Below are 17595 nucleotides of genomic sequence, written 5' to 3'. Positions count from 1 at the left end.
TTGAAGACAGTGGGCGTAGGAAGCTCTGGATTATTATCACTCTAATTGAGGAAGGCAAGGCAAAAATAGCTGTGTATGGAAAAGAGTTCATGTAATGTGTTTGACTGTTTGTTTTTTCCAGAACAGCACAGTTCCATCTTCTGTCGGTTTAGCATTTGTCTGTGATGGATGGTGTGACTGCAAGTCCTCCATAAATTCTAGTGGTAAAGCAGTAGACACAATAAGAATAGCTGAATTTTACTGATCTTCGCCCTGGTCTGGCTTCTTTCCAGTTCTTTCCGCTTGTTTGTACTCTGTACATGTACAGCTTATCAGAGGCAAGACGTGAGAGGTTTCTATCATGATGAGCAATGGAAACATTTTTGTGCATATACTGTATTGACTTCCTTTCCATGTCTTCCGTGGAAATGCTATAAAAAGCATACCTTCATAAGATTTTGCTCACCTTAAACATTTGTAATATTGCCCCAATTAACCTTTGAATTCCCAGCACCTTATAGTTAGTACAGGTAAAACTGGCACGACAAAATGTGTATAGCAGTCAGTGCAGATCAGAGATGTCTGTGCTATGTGTGGATGTGAAAGGCTGATAAGGAGGAAAGTGAAACTTGTTTATTTTGTTAACTTCCCATTGCACATTTAAGTATTAAAAAATAATAGCTTTCATTTCTGGGATTAAAAAAAGAAAAGATTTGTTCTTTAAACTGTGTAGCAATTAACATAGTTTGACATAGATGGTAAGAGTAGGATCTGGGCTTTCTTTTTTGATACTACTAATCTGCCAAGACAGTTGCCTTAAATATCAAAATCTGTACCTCATCTAACTGCCTCTCAGAGCAGCAAAGTAATACAAGAATTTTGGTTAAAAAATGTATTTTGTTTGTCAGGGAGTCAGCTAAAAATACCAAATATTCAACAATTTAGGCATTATTTATTTGTTGCATTTAGCTTAGAGTAACAGTCAAAGGTTCCTCCTTAGTACTGAGTATCCCGTAACAGATAGAGTTCTTCAGTTTACATACCAAATTATGTTCTTATAAGTTTATCTGAGAGTGTAGAACTATTTTTTTCAAACATGTAAACTCAAAGGGGCCTCCCTATGTATTTTGAAGAGGCAATGAAAATAGCAAATTAGCTACCTGAACAGTAGAATGGGGCAAACATGTAAAGGAAGGAGAAAGATCAAAGTTTGGAACAGAGTCTGCAGAACTTCACCCATCTCAAGGACCCAGTTGACTAAATAGAGCCCAAAGGATTGTACAGCCTGGAGCAGTGTCAGCCACTTAACTGGGGTGGACAAATCCCCCTTGATCTACGTGCTCCTAGTCAGAGCTCTCTTGCCCCTGGAGAGCCTTCGTCTCTCCTCTGCAATCAGAGCATTAGCTTCGTTGTCAAAGAGCCTTCCAGAGTAAGAAAGATGGAGTCTGATTTACACAGGTAAAACCCAAACCAGGCTGCTGCCACTGAAATGATGGAGCCTCCAGTGTTTAAAAACCAGTGTGGACATAGCTCAGCCTTTCTCGTTGCTAACACTTTTTAAATAGATTGGCAGCAACTGAAAGCTGACTAGTGGTGCAAGATTTTGTTCATCTGCAGCTTCTGATATCTGGAATAAATATTCTTTGTGACCCCATTTTGTGATTTTACAGTCCTGTTCAGGAAAGCAACCTGTAGGCTTTGTTATTCTTCTTAGGCCTTTTTCTCTGTGGTTGAAATTATTCGTTAATATACTCGGCTTTCTAAAATCATTTCAAGAAGGGTAAGATTTATATCCAAGACTACCTTGGGGGGTGTGTGTACCTGTTTATCCTCTGCCTTGCATATTTCATGGGCCTGCGAGTGCGATTGAAATCTGGCTCTCGGGGCCATGCTCAGTGCAAGCAGAATGGTTGAGAGCCTTATTGGGGAAACTCCAGAGAAAGGACTGGCAAGTGGGTACAAATGGTGATTTTCAGAGGCTTCTAACTATGTCACAATTGAATGTCTTCTCATAAGGACAAAACCAGGAATCTCTTTCACTGCACTACAACCTGCCCTGTCAAATCTCCAATTCTGCTTCAAAGCAAGGGCCAAGCAGGAACCTTACAAGTGTACTGAAAGAAGCAATATAATTAGCGCAGTATTGTTAATTCCTGTCTCCACTGCAAAAACAGATCAACCTGGACTTCCCATAAACATGGGAGAGATCTGTGAAAGATAACTTCCAATTCAATAATTAAATTTTATCTATTAGAAGGAATTCAAAATAGGCTGCACTAGTAACCCTAGTAACCCCAACCATAGAGGTTTGTCAGCTCCACTTATAATACTTGATAAAATCAATACATTTAAAGGATAAAGAAAGTAAGAAGTTATAAATGTAGAATCCCAGTGAAATAGTTCCATGCATAATTGCTGCACTATAAATGAACAATAGCATCTCATATCCTACCTTTTTTAATACAAGTCATTGCCAGAAGTTGTGTTCTCTGGGCTTGCAAAGTTGGAAATTGGATGTAAATTATAGATATTTTACGTTGACCTATATGTTAAATGATCAAGAATTATAGAAGTCTCATGCAATAGTCTGTTCTGCATATATATTTAAAGAGAGCTGTATGAATATTCAAAAATGATTGTTTCTTCTGTTTCAAAGAATGGGAGAAATATGGTTGCCCTACTTATGTGTACATAAAACCTTTCTCCCAAGGTCAGAGGGAGAGGTCAGAGCCAAAATAAAAATCACTCCTGGGAGTGGTTTGCCACGTGATCTTTTCTGTGGTTTTAAAGGCTAGAGTCTATATGAGACAAATTTAATAAACAGATTCCAACAGTATTTTATTCAATTTCTGACGCAACATTCCAGAATGGTAGAATTGGGATTTTGCTACCCTGAAAAGCCAATTGTTTTGAGATGTTTTTTCTTATGATTATGATGTGGCTCAGCTCCAGCTGAATCGTTGGTTGGTTATGTCCCTCCCCAAAGAGAAAAAGTGTTATGCAGAATGCTTGCAAACTGACAGCAGAAACTGTTAAAAGCAGTAGTGTGGATTTGCTTGCTCCTGTTCTGCCCTGAGCTTGACAAATGAGTCTATGGTACCAATAAGAAGCAGCATAACATCAAGTTAATCGCCTGCTGTACAATCAGCAGTTCAAAGTACTTTGCACCTCTTGAGAAACCTTTGTGGGGCATTTCTGTTGAATGCAGAAAATAACCCGATAAAAAACTGAAAAACCTGTAGTCCTTTTGAGGCATATTCTCAGTGAAATAAAAGCCTAAAAAATGTGGAACGGAGGTATCGTAAAGGCAGTGTGCTTTGAAATATCCATAGTCTTTTGTTTTCTATTTTCACAATGATTTTATACAATTCTGAATTTTATTTATATCATGTATGTGATTTCGTAAAGAAAATTATGAAGATGAAATAGCCAAACCAGTACAGATAGTCCCTGATTCAAGAAAAAATCTCTCAACTGAAATAATATCAACCATCTATTTAATTTTAAGCTGATAGGTCATCTTATTTCAGCCTTGAAAAGTACCTAAGAAATTTCTTTAATGCAGATGTTTCACTACTGAACAGTCATCCAAACGTTTTCATGGTGTGTTACCAAAATTAAGGAAGTGGCAGTGAAGCATACAGTTCCCAAAATAAAATAACATTCATGATCATTACAAGAAAATAATATTCACATACCCGTGGAATGCCATTGACTTGACTTTCCATAAACGTGGAGAGAGTTGTGACTATAGGCACAATTTAGGCTGTATTTACATATATTGGTTATTGGTGACAGGAAGAAAAACTAGATACTCTGAGTACTGATGCATCTTTTAGCTTTCTATATATGGCAGTAAAATTAAGATGGTGTACTTCTGCAAACAGAGTCAAACCTCAGTTTGAGACTGTATAGCTATGATCTTTATTTCGTTCATGCTGGCTGTGATTTAAGCTGGTAAATATAAAACCAACCTTAACAATTATTAAAGTTGAACACCATTTACTCTGTATGAACTACAGTATATTTTTTCTATTATACTTGCTACTTGCTTCCCCAACATAGCTAACGGCTGTCTTTGTCTTTCTGCTTGTCATTTTTTATGCTACAAATTCTTTGGGGCATTTATCATATCAACCACCATGTATAAGGGTGACTTATTTCACTGGAGTGTATATAAACCTGCTACGATAATAGTAATAAATGAAAGGAGGATAACTGACATGATGTTTCCTGTCCACGTCTGAGTAAGCAGAACTGTATTATAACAAGGGCCATCCAGCCCAGCACCCTGTCTCAACAGCTACCTGTATAATACAGGGGAAAAAAATAAGAGCAGGGCAGCTATGGCCGCAGTGAGGGAGCAGCTGGGGTCTGCAGACAGCATGGAGCATGACTTCAGAGGAGGGAACTGCTCCTCTAAAGGTTTGGGACTGAAACCTTCAGATAGCAACTGAAATGATTTTACTGTTGTTCTTTCAGCAGAAACTTCCCAGAGGCCCTGAACACTTTTTGTTCCTTCCCTTGTGCCAAAAGCACCAATTCATGCCCGCACATGATTCAAATCCTGCGGCTGTTCCCTCAAAAACTTCCACAATGTGGTTAGTTATTGCTAATGCACAAATCTATAGCACACTGAAAAGTGGAAATGAAATAAAATAAATTTAATGGCTAGATACCTATGAAGACTTAAGGAAACCATAAAGGAACAGTTTAGGATTTGTATGTCAAACTGAAAAGTTCTGAACAGCAAGAAGTGAATGTAACAGCTTCAGGGCATCTGCTTCCACCTTCTCCGAGGAAGCAATCTGAGCTGATGGGGGAAGGGAAAAGAGGGGCATGACATAAATACAGTTTGCACTTGGAAAACCTGAGTATTGGAATAGTTCATATTGTGCACTGGGGGGAACAGTGCTTGGCATTGCGCAGCATGCAGAATGATGCTGCAGACTCACCAGGTCTTCTGCTCACTTTCTACAGCAGGAACGTCGCTAACAGTCACACTGATGGAAATGAAAGAGAGATGTACAGTGTCAGTGTCCTCTTTTAATTGCTCAGCTTCAATATTTCCCTCAACTGCCACAGAATGATGAGTTCTCAGGGAATGTTATCAAAAAATTTGAGCAATGTTTATGAGGTCCTCTCTATGGAGGATAAATGATAGATAAATGTAAGCACTGAACTGATAAGCCTTTCTAATTATTATTTTCCATTTCATTTATTTGAAGTGAGATTCTTCTTTCTGAATAAACTCTGAATGTTGCCTTCAGTTTACCCCAGTATAATGGAAAGCAGAATTTCATTTTTTTGGAGGGCGGGAAGCTACACTACATCTACAAGTTATAGCCGTAATGACTGCAACAGTTTAGGAACATACAATTTATACAATTCATTATACTACAATACTACATACTGAAATAATCTTACCTAAAATACCTGATGCTGCTATTTATTTTCTATTTTTTGCAGTGATGTCAATTTTTTTTAAAAAAAGAACTTTTGGTTTCTTGGAAAAAGCTATTATGTATATTTAATTAACGAGCATCTCCTATTGTTATGATTACTTGAAAAAACATATTATTTTGACATAAAATAACAAATTACTCACAGATTATTCTGTTGCACTTAAAATTTAGCTTGTCTTCATTTGTTAGTTAAACATATTGCATTTAGTGGAAATAAAAGTTTTCAATTTGGAACGTTGATGTATTTGACAGTTTTATGCTTATTGACAACCTTTTTTGTGTCCTTTAATGAGTCTCTATATTGTTAAATATGTTCTTCATCTTTCCGTAAGGGATAAAATACAAGCAATTATAACAATAATATTCTCTATGCTAAGAATGTGGTGACAGATAATGAAGTCCAAGGTACCAACCTGATTACAAGTTACTCTTTAGATGTAGGACAAATAACTACAAGATGGCAATGTCAAAGCATGGAACGCTTGCACAATGAAATATTAATGAAAATACATTGCACTAACGTCTCTATGACATTTAAATAGGAATCAGTTATCAGATCTTGAGTGTTTGCAACAAATTTCTACTCCATAAAAAAAAAGAAAAAGAAAGTCCAGTCAAGTTTTAAAATGTCAGCCAGGCCAGCAGGACTTTCAAATACATAGTTTGCTGTTTTGTTGGCTTCCTATAACTGGATAATAATACACTCCTTGCTCAGTGAAAGCTCATAAATGCTGAATCAAAAATGTGAAGAACACCATGAAATGATAAATGTGGAGCTTTATGATACTAATTTTCTTCTAAGCAGAAAATGTAGCTGTAGTATTAAAAAATGTGAAGAGGAATTTTGATGTTTTGCTTGTGCAGAACAAGGTTTTCATAGGAAGGAATCCGTGGCACTATTAGTTTTTATACTGCTACAGCAATGCAGCAGCAGCATTGCTGGAATTGCAGTTTAAGTGTGATGGACTTCCATGAACCATAGATTTCCATAACTATCCTCATTATGACTTGCCTCTTTGATACACTCTCATACTTATTTATTTAAACATATTAGACATAGACTGCTATATTAATCAGAGGGCATAATGAAGTGATCTCTCATTGAGAAGTTTTAATCTTAATCAAAAATTGACCTATGTGGTATATTTTAAAAAATAAGGCATATATTATTCAATGGTACTAATAGAACTTCTAATGTTACATTAATTTATACCAGCCAGAATTAGTATCTATTTTAAGTTAGTACTGTAGGTTGAATGACGATAAAAACTTCTCATTTTTTGGTTAGATTTTAATAGCATAGAGAGTTCATTTGAAAGGCTCTGTTCCGACGATCAGTGAATCATGTTACCTGACACTGTAATCTCTTTATGTGACCATGATCGCCCTTGCTAGGCATATTATATTAAAGCAGAAGGTGTGACTTGACCTAGGCAGACTGGTGAATGGAACAAAAGTTGAGAAGTGTATCAAGTCATGAAGAGTGTTAAATCTTTCATTTGGACAAATTTGTCTGAGGCTATAAAACAGCATTACATGGTCTCCTGCCATAGTGGATTCAGGCTGCACAGTCGCGCTACAGCGTAACGAATTCCTTCGCCTGGACTGCCGGGGTTGGGCGCCCTGCTGCAGGCGCTGATCAGCTCCTTTGGAAGGAAATCAGGACTCGTGGGGAAGTGGTTGACAGGCTGAGCTCTTCTAGAGACGGTTTCAGTATGTGGCTTAGTCCGCGCCACCCTGGGGGGCACCTCCGTTTAGTGTGAATTCAGCTAGAGGACATTTACAAAGGGTTTGTTCAAATGCATGTATTGCATCGTAACAAGAAAAGGAAAAAAAAATCCAAAGATTTGACGCAGGAGCATTTAGGTAAATTGCATTTAAGTAGGATAAATCCTGAAACTATAAAACTAATTGTTGCATTGGTATCACATGTAGTGAATGCAGTCAGAGGTGTTTTGTGAAATTCAATGAAATATTTTTTGTTTATGAAGGTTAGATCATTTTTGCAGTTTTCTATTTAAAAAGGAAGTCTCAAAGCTTAGACATTTAGTCCTCTGTTAAAAAAAAGCCTATCATAATTAAAGCACTGTTATAACAATGATTTAATTGCAATCCTTTTCTGTTCACATTAAAACCTTTCTAACAAGAATTGAGTTACAGCATCATGGAATATTAATGTGGCATATATTCTTATTCGCACTACACATTCTCATGATAGACCTTATTTCAGAAAAATAATGCTTCAGTTAATTTTTTTCCTAATTTAGGAGACTATTCTTCAAAAAAGCATAAAAAACCCAAATCAGTTATCCTAGATGTTTTTTGTATTGAAATAGCTAGCAATGCACTTAGGATTGCTGCATAATTCTACACACACACACACACACACGTTAAATTGTTTTACAGACATTTTTTTGCTTTATCTTTTTATTGTGGTAGAACCCAAAAGCTCTGTTTGAGATAAAGCTATAGTATAACAACACGTTGCAAAATACAGAAGGTAAAATTTCCAGCTGAATAAATACGGAATAAATTAATAGGAACCCTGGCCGGTTCATCTGCTAATTTTGACACACTGTATTTTAGCAGTAGCATGAAATCGGCTGTGCTCCTGGAAGACTGGACGAGGACGTGTTTATGGTGCTGATTCTACGTTTACGGTGTTTAGGGCAGCTCGCGGGAGGGTGAGCTCTCCGCAGGATGGTCTCCAAGAGGAGCTGCCGTGCGGAAGCGGCCGCCGCCGCTGCCCTGCACACTTGCCTGCTTCCGAGGCTCCGGCGGCGGCTGTGCTAAGCCAAAGGGAGCGGTGACGGTCAAGGTAAATGTCTTAACTCCTCGTTTTGCTCTGAGAATTGCTGAATTGTTACATGTATCTTTCTCATGCGGTATAAGTAAGTTTTCAGCAGGTACCTAGCTCTGCTTTTTTCCTGTTATTTATTTCTTTCTACCTGGAAACCAAAACAAAGTATTTTTTTCAGCATCATTAAGCAATTCATCCTGTTCCCCACCAAGATCCCCACAGTTTACCCACAGCTTTATTGATTCTTCTGAACCGTATTATACACTGTACACAGCCAGTCAATGGGGTGATGATGACAATCAATACAAAGTATAATAAAATAATAAACTTGGCTGGGAACAGCAGCAGTACACATAGACCTTAGAATTTAACCTGTGAACTACATTTACATTTGACAGGCCCTGTCTGTATTAAAGCTTTTTCTAGCGGATTTGGGGCTGGGTTTATATTTGTTGCTTGGAAGAGGTAGGGCATACAATCAATCTTTCATTTGTTTTTTAGTGAGATAACAGCATGCATTCTTGTAGGTCTCTGAAAGTGCTGAACATGTCTTCTATTTCTATATTGTAAAGAAAAAAAATTCACTGAACTTGGTGAAATAACACTTGCATAAAACCTGTGCTAGCAGAATACTGTCACAAAACCAGCTACCCCAGATCCGGATGCTGCAGTTTCCATTGTTGTTTTACCAATGGCTCTAAAATTTGTAGATTTAGAGCCTGTTAATGAATTATCAATGTCTAACATGTTTTGGTCTACATATACACAGCAACACATCACAACTAGATTGTATTTGTTTTCTGTTCTTGTATAATGTAAATTAGCTCGATTAGTCTGCCAAACGATTTGCTAAAAATAATTCTTGCAAATCGTCACATGACTAAATTTGAAACGCAATCTGCATCTGTTTATCAGGCACTAGAAAGCTTTAAAAATCATTTACATTGGATATGGTAATATCTCTTAGCTAGAGTACTAGTTAGTATTTTTCTAACAATAATAATATTTCAACATACTGTATCTACTTTAATATAACATATAAGTTGAAAAGCGCTGAGCAGTCTCTCAGCCTGGAAGAGAAAGACTGTATTGCAGAGCAGGACAGAACATAAAGGCAACTACTTACGGTGTGCTTCAATAGAGGTAACAATCAAAGAGAAGTCATAGCTGTTGCTGTATAAAGAACAACACCTTATGCAATGTATTTTGTAATGTTTAAAATGCTTTATCCTGTTATTATATTGTATCCTTCATTTTTCTTCCCTTGTTTTTCTGCTATCAGCTTTGAGTACCTTAGTCAGTATGATGTATAAATTACTGCCCTTGAGCTGTAGGTTGAACCTTAAGGTAAATGTAAACAACTGAATTGTCAGTGTTAGCTCGAAAAAAAGCCCTGCTAGGATTTTGCGTGCTAGCATGCTTTGTATCCATGGATAACTTACATTAAGGAATACTTTATAGGGACAATCACATAGCTGTGGTTTATGCAGGAAAAGCTTTGAAAATAACACAGGCTATAACTGAACTTTAGCAAGGAGGAACACTTTGCAGCTTCTGACTAAGGGTTTGAGCTGCATCCCAGCTTTATTTTGAGAGAAGACCCGGGTTTGGGCTAGTTTTCACTCTCACATACCCCAATTTTATTGGCAGGAAACATAGTCCCATTGGCTGCCCAGAACGGGGTGGTTAGGAAACCCAGGCTGGGGGCATGCCAAGGTGCCTCTGCCTCTGTAAATGCAGCAGGAGCAGGAGCAGGAGCAGGAGCAGGAGCAGGAGCAGGAGCAGGAGCAGGAGCAGGAGCAGGAGCAGGAGCAGGAGCAGGAGCAGGAGCAGGAGCAGGAGCAGGAGCAGGAGCAGGAGCAGGAGCAGGAGCAGGAGCAGGAGCAGGAGCAGGAGCAGGAGCAGGTCTTGCACAGCCCTGCTCGCGGCTGCATGGGCCAGCAGCGTTCTGCCAAGGCGAGGGAGGAGTGTGTGAAGGTCAGGGAAGCTTTATGTTACCATGGATCGAGAAGCTTTTATTCATACATGCACAAACCTATAGTAAATTCCCCTGTAATCTTAGATGCTAGTAATTAATGATGGTTATGTGGTACAGCTGTAGTTTTACTGCACCATTAGAGGAGCTCCTTCCACTCTGGTGCTTCCAAAGATGTCTCCAGCCACATCGCAGGGTACCCAAGCCATGCGGCAGACAGAAAGCGAGCAATCAAGGAAAAATATTTTGTATATTTTGAATATTTTCATCCTTGTAGTAGCTACACACAGCCTGTCCCATTGTCAGCACTTCAGATATTTCATATTTTATATGGGTGGAAAGCAGTTTGTGTTACTGTAACTCATCATCTAAGGAGAATTTCTTGTTCAAGAGCCCATACTGCTGCAGCCCTTGCAGTGTGTATATGTGTACATACATGTGTATAAATATATATACATACAGCAGGAATTATTTCTCTTATCATTGAAATGCAGCCAGCTCTCAGATGAGATGTGGTGACTATTAAATAGCGGACAGAATTATTATATGAGCAGAAAGTGAAGAAAACGAGAACATGACAAGCTATGTGCAGGAGGCTTTAGTTGGACTATATATATTAATGACCTGTATTGGCTTTGCCTGAAATACTTGGGCTTCGTATATTAGTACTGGCAGAAATGGCAGTGAATATTTAACACAAGTCAGAACTTTTACACTTCCATGTTTCACGTTCAGTATATCTTTGTAAGTGTGTTATTCATCGTACCAAAAGTGATATAAACAAATCCTGCTTTGCAGGCTGCTGTTTACTCTCCAAGTGGCATTTTAAGAGCAAACCTTCCTTCCTTGACATACCACAGTGACAAATTACAGCTAATACTTCTGCATCCAGTAGGAGAGGAACACAGCACTGGCAAGGATTTATATAGTAGAGAGCCATGTGGCATATGTAACTGGCTGGCGTTTTTAGTGCCCTGCCTTGATTTGAGACAGCTTTGGTAATATGTAGCCTATCTTCTTTGTCCTTGACTATTTTGAGATTTTTTTGTTTGTTTGCTTGCTTTCTGTTTTTTTGTAAAGCCGGAAAAGCCTCAAAATATTTGTTTGTAACAGATCAAACCAGATCTTTTCACAGTCTCACAGAACACACTTAGCTTAGGAAAAACTGATTAATTAAAAACAGTAGACACTACAAATGGAGGCAAATACAATAAATGATATTTTAGGAATAGCCTGATACTTGTTTCATTAAAAGCTATGAAAGATCTATATGATCAAAAGAAGACATTCCACTCATTTAGCAGTTTCTTTTTTTGTGTTCCTCTGAGGCTACCTTTCAAAGGCATTACATTGTGCTAATTTACTTTTTCTACTGCCTATTCCTCAAATTATTCTTCATCCCAGCCTAATAGCATCTGATCTTAAAGAGGAAAAATGGTGTCATAGAAAACAAAGAGAAATTATGAGTCTTAGATGATTTTTGAAAATGAAAAAGAATCTGGTTCTACTTAAGTGCAGTCTTTCTGATCACCCTACTAATGTGAACTCTGATAATTCCATTAAAATCAGCTGGGCTATTTGCAGAAAAAAGAACTACTTGTGAGGAGTAAAGAGTATCAAAAACTGACTAGACAAAAGCAAGTTTAACTCAGAGGTACCACCTCGCCCCTTTGGCTTTCCACAGCACCATTGACTGGCTTCAGACATACCACTTCTGCTTAAAGCAATATTTAGAATCCGATTTCAGTACATAAAACCAGTTTTGAAGCAACCGTATTGCCTTAATGCATTTGCACATCTTATAGCTATATCTTACAGCTATAGTCATACTGGTGTTAACTTTCTTAAGCAGTGGCGGAAAGTGACATACTAAACATACACTCTAATGCTCAAACTTTCATTACATCTGTGTTTGTGTAAAGGAAATACACTTTTTAGCTTTTAGGATGTTGGTTCAGCTTAAAATACTACTTTCTATGTACAAAATAATCTTAGGGATATGTTTCATCTGGCAAGCAAAACTGAGATCAGAAAAATGTGCATGTCCTCATAAAAGAAAAAACGTGTGCTAAATGTAGGAAGAGATGGTGATTATAGAAAATACACAAACTGCAAAGGATAACTCTTTAGATAATAATACAAATAAATGCATACACATAAAAATGCAAACACAAATGATCCTCACATCTTTTTTGTCAGTACATAATCCATTAATCCATAAATTAAATAAATATTTGAATAAAAATCTTTTATGTGGGGAAAAAATCATCTAGTCTTCAGTCCACCCAAAATAGTGAATTTTTGACAATAGCCTCTAGAAGGTGAGTCTAGGAAAGTTAATGAAGGGAGCAAGACACATCCAGAGAGTGCTTCATCCACTCCCCTAATTTGGCCTCTCTGCAGCATTCCAGGTGTCTGGAATAAGCATCTCCAGAAAGTGATTCATCCCAGCTCTCCCCAATGATTAACAAAAGTGCTAAAAAGATTTGCTTAAACTTGATGCCTGCTTCTTGGACAGCTGATGCTGGGTTGGATGAACTTTGCTTGTGACATACAGTAACTTTACCCAACACCAAGTCTGCTTTACCTCTGTATCGCCTGGAACAGAGGAGCACAGGACTACAGGCTGGATGATTTGGAGAAGACAAGGCAAGTACTGCACTGCATACGTAATGATGCTGCAGCTGCAATGATGTATTGTGAGCAGGTTCCTTCCATGGACTAAGCTATGCAGATCAGGGTGGTTTCTTTTCCAGAATATCTAATTGCACTTTATTTTGCCATATAGCTTATAGAAAGATTAAATATGAAGGTACTATCATCTATGTACAATACAATATATGATTCTTTTGACCAAAAAGAGGAAAGAGCAACAGAATGGCATAGATTTTTAGTGCTGTGCTTCTATCTTAAACCACATGACTATCAGTAACGTGTACTTATTTTCCATCAGAAAGACATACATTAATGTCAGCTGAAGTCCTGTGTATTTGAATAAAGGCAGGCTTATCAAAGGTGGAATCAGCCATGAGATCTGAGAGCGGTATTACTTTTTTGTTATTACATTCTAAGGATTTGCTTTCTAAGTTTGCTAAAATTGCATTATTTCTTTTAGAGGTAGTGAATTCTATTTATCCTTCTTGCACGTTTCCATATTAGATGATGAGCATTTAGTCACCTTCTTTTGCCCTGATTGATTATAAGGATTTTGGTTTGTTTATATTCAGAAAATAATAGGAAGTCAGTGTATTTTCTAATAATTTGTTTGAAATAAATGAGTAATCTGGCATCTGGGTTCTCGAGTGGTAAATGTTGGTATTAAGAGCTGAAAACAAGTATTTATAGTTGGCACCAATGCAAGAATGCATTCACAGAGTCAGTGACTAAGCTAAAGGTGGAAAGGTGGAATGCTTTACTTGGCTCTTCATGGTAGTGTGGGAAGGACTGTAAAAGACGCGTATAGTTGTTTGTGCCTGTAGCTATTTGCTGTTTAAAAAAATTGCAAGGATGATAGGTCAATATCTTCTATCAGACTTAGTTTGGAATTTGTCATTCTGTAGTTCCTCAAAGATGATACAGAGAATCCTGTAACAGTAGAAAGACTTTTAAGAAGTCCACCACTTTTCATTGATGCTTATAATTTATGAAGACAGAAACATTAGTGGAAAAACATAATTAGGAAATGTTGATACCTTCATTCAAACTTTCTGGCTGTGTAAAACAGCTGGATTAAGATGTCTTTCTGTGTGTTTCTTAGTATGAATCGTTCTTTCCCATAAAATAAAAATTCTAAACTGGAAATCCTTAATTTTTAAACTCTCCTGTGTTCTGCTGATAGTTTGCGTGGTTTGTTTGCCCATCTTTACCTGCCTCAGCCAAAACAACCAACAAATAAAGTAAACCCAAATTCCTATAAAATACAATGGAATGAATTCAACATGAAGTTAATTTTATGAGAACTACTACTTTAGATGCAGATATTGGAAAAGGTAATTAAAATATATTTCTGCTTATGATTTTTACCTAGATACTGCCTCTTTCAGCAATAAACCTTTTTCATGTTTGACAAGCTATTTTAAGAGATAAGAATGATTATGAGTTTTCCTATTGATAGGAATTATAATTAAGTATTTAAATTCTCTTTCAACATGGGTTTGCCCTAGAACACTTACCTGCTTTGACTTGAAACAGTTCTTTTCCTTTTTTTCCTCCCCCCTTCTTATATTTTTTAAAGACAGAAAACCTTTTGAAATCTGTGGGGGTTTCTTTCTTTTTTTTTCCTTTTTTTTCCCTCTTTTTTTTTTAACCCCTCAGAGAAGCAGTTCCTTTAATGATATGTTTGAAAACACAAGGTTTTTCTTTTGTTTGTTTGTTTTTCCAGTGCTTTACAGATAACCTGTTATTTGAATGTCTAACAGTCCTTTATGTTTGGCAAGTGGTACAGCGGATTAGAATGAAACTTTGGATAGTCAAAATATTCTCTAAAGTTTTGTATGAACATTCTTTTCAACGTTGAAAGTAAATAAATGAATACATAATACATACAAGTCTTCCTTATGTGAGAAAGCATCCCTTCTGCCTCTTTGCTAGAATTGTCTCTTTAAAATTTGTGAAGGAGTTGGCATAAGCTTTATTTTCTTCTACAAACTGTTTATTATAAAAGTTGTTAAGCTATATTCATAAAAAATTGAGATTCCTTTTAGGCCATTTTGCAAAGAAATGATTGCTAAGATGAAAATTCAGTGCACAACTGTACAAAACCTGTCTTGTTGGATGATTTTTCATTAGAGTACTGTTTTGTCAAAATATAGATGTTGTATCATTTCATGATTGAAAAAAATCTAAACGAAATCTTTTAATGACATTTTATTTCAGAAAAGATTTTTGATTTTGAAGTTCTAAATGAATTTTGATAGAAAATCTTGTTTTGCAACTCTGATATTTGAAGAAATTTGGAGAAGATATTTTAAAAGTGATTTGGTGTCATATGACATCAAAAAAAGGAAAAATCTGTCTATAGAATTTACTACAATAAATCCTTGCACAGATCTAATTCACGGTTCTGTGTTCAGACATGTCTTTGTAATGAATTGCCAGTTAGATGTTGACTCCCCCGCCACACACACTATTTCTAGCACTGGTGTAGTTGTCTAATTGACAAATAAATGGGAGATTCGTATGCAAGGCAGACTAGAACTTCTGGGTGACTGCTACTAGGATACGAAGTATTTGTGTTTCAGTTCTGTGTTTGATGAGCAGGAATTAGCATCACAAAAGTGAATACCTGCATCATTTTTGCAAAGCTGATACCCTGTTTTATTGGCACAATATTGATTTGTCATACCTCACCATGACTCCTGCTGTCTCAGGTTTATGAATATAGGACATCAGTTCCTTGGGTTGTGCAATTTTTCATGAACATCAGACACTGTTTATTTAAAATAATTTATAGTCACTGTCGATTGCACGTTGGAGCTCCTGGAAAGGTTTATTATTATTTAAACTGGAAGAAGAATGTAACTTTGCTTATATTAAAAAAACAAACAAACAAACAGCTTTGTAAGGTTTTTTGTTTTTTGGTTTTTTTTGTTTTCTTTTGTTTTTTTTAAGAATCCAGAAGAGTTTTCAATTAAAGTGAAAGCCCTTCTATCTGCATCTCCTTTTGATGTAGAATATGCTGTAGGTCATTGAAGATTTCCAGCACTTGGAAGCACCTGATCATGCTGGTTACTGCTGAAGATGTTGGCTAAACAAACCTGCACAACATACCGCTTTGACAAGAGACAGTGCTAGCTCGCAATCAGGGCCATAATGAGTGATTTATTTGTTCCCTTCTCCCTGGGCTTACCCATCATTACATGTTCATTAAGCAATAATTGTCATTGATCGACAGGATTGCCTATGGATGACGGTAAAAGAAACAGGGCTATTAAACCTTCACTGGGTAGAACAAGTGCATGCCACAACCAATGAGGTAGATTAATGAGAAGAATTAAACTAAGGATAGTTACATTATGGACCATTTCCTTTCTTCTCATTTTATTTATGATTAGTGTCAAGTATATAGTATTTCAGAGACCTTCAGAAATAAAAGTATGACAATATAAAATGGAGCCGTGGCCTAAAACTATCCTGTTCAAGTGCTCTGACCCTCTACAATAGCTGGTCATAATTTTTATAATAACTGAAAATTGGTTTGGAGGTTTTTAGATAGATTTTATAAATAGCGTGTAGTTGGCGAAGTAATGAGATGAGTAGATCATAAATAAGATTCAAAGCCAAATTGGGGTTCTCATAGATCATTTATGGGTAAGTCCATGTATAAATAAGTATCTAAAAGATCAAAATGGCCTAAATTTGTATCAGCTGAGTAAATCAATGATGTTTCAAAATATTTTTTTTTGTTAGTTGTTATTATTAAACTTATATTATTTTGAGAACTTTAGACAGGAGAATGTTTTGGAATGGATCCATTTGGTCAGCTAACTTCCCATCAGATGAGGCTCCCATATGCCCGTGTAAAGAGTTCAGTGCCTCTTGATACAAGATGCCCTTGCTTTGAAACTGTATTCAGCTTCAGATTTGTTGTTATCCACACTTCTATATATCACAACAGTTTTCCGTCTTCTCAAGCAGGAATACAATAGTTACTGATAATCTTTATATTGGTAGCTTCTTTAAGCTGTATATTCGTGTCTAAACAGTGTTACTGAAAATTTTCTCTCATATGGCATGTATTACACTGTTTCTGATTTACAGCATCGTCTATTTATTTATTTGTTCATGCTTCTTTGGCTTATTTTGCTTGGTTGCATCTGAAAGCCATGTATGTGCTGCTGTCACTATTGGTCAAAATGGCACTGGCTGTCTAACAAGCTCGATGTATTTGGAGCATAGAGTATTTTCTCCTTTTCTTTTCATTGTGATCCCAGACCTGCTGCAATCAATCTTTTAATAAAAAAGGAAATGCATTTTCTTGATTTTTACAGACTGAAAGGTCAGGACAGCACTTAATGAGAACAAAAGATGGAGCGAAAACGACGATGTGAAAAACTCAGTGGGGAAGTGGGAGAGGGTTAATTAAGCGTACTGATTGCGGCCATTTTCTAAACCCTGAAACCATTGTCTTGTGTAGGTGCTTTAAAAATACTGCTTTAATTATTATGCTGGGTAAGAAAACTACCTTAGGGTAGATTCTGCCAGTGCTTTCCCATTGATTGCTACAGAAATCTACTACTGCAGTAATTTCTCTGCCACTACTGGCAGGATTGGCTCAGAATATCTACTGTAACTGCTTGTAATTCAGCAGCAGTAGCAACTCTGAAGCGAAAGTTTCCAGTCTGCATCTCAATCCAAGAACAGTGTTGATAAAATGA

General features: G+C 36.8%; 1 long non-coding RNA gene across 1 annotated transcript in view; it reads left to right on the top strand.

Moving 5' to 3' along the window:
* The window catches only part of LOC135329556 (uncharacterized), a 66166-nt gene that overhangs the window by 10560 nt on the left and 38011 nt on the right, over positions 1 to 17595 (top strand). The window contains exon 3 of the long non-coding RNA XR_010391054.1: positions 8031 to 8262. This is a non-coding gene — a long non-coding RNA (uncharacterized LOC135329556). The remainder of the gene's footprint in view (positions 1 to 8030; positions 8263 to 17595) is intronic.

Source organism: Dromaius novaehollandiae, chromosome 11, assembly GCF_036370855.1.
Source record: "Dromaius novaehollandiae isolate bDroNov1 chromosome 11, bDroNov1.hap1, whole genome shotgun sequence".
Taxonomy (NCBI): domain Eukaryota; kingdom Metazoa; phylum Chordata; class Aves; order Casuariiformes; family Dromaiidae; genus Dromaius; species Dromaius novaehollandiae.
The sequence above is the reverse complement of the archived record's forward strand: the minus strand, read 5'-3'. Positions and strand labels throughout refer to the sequence as shown.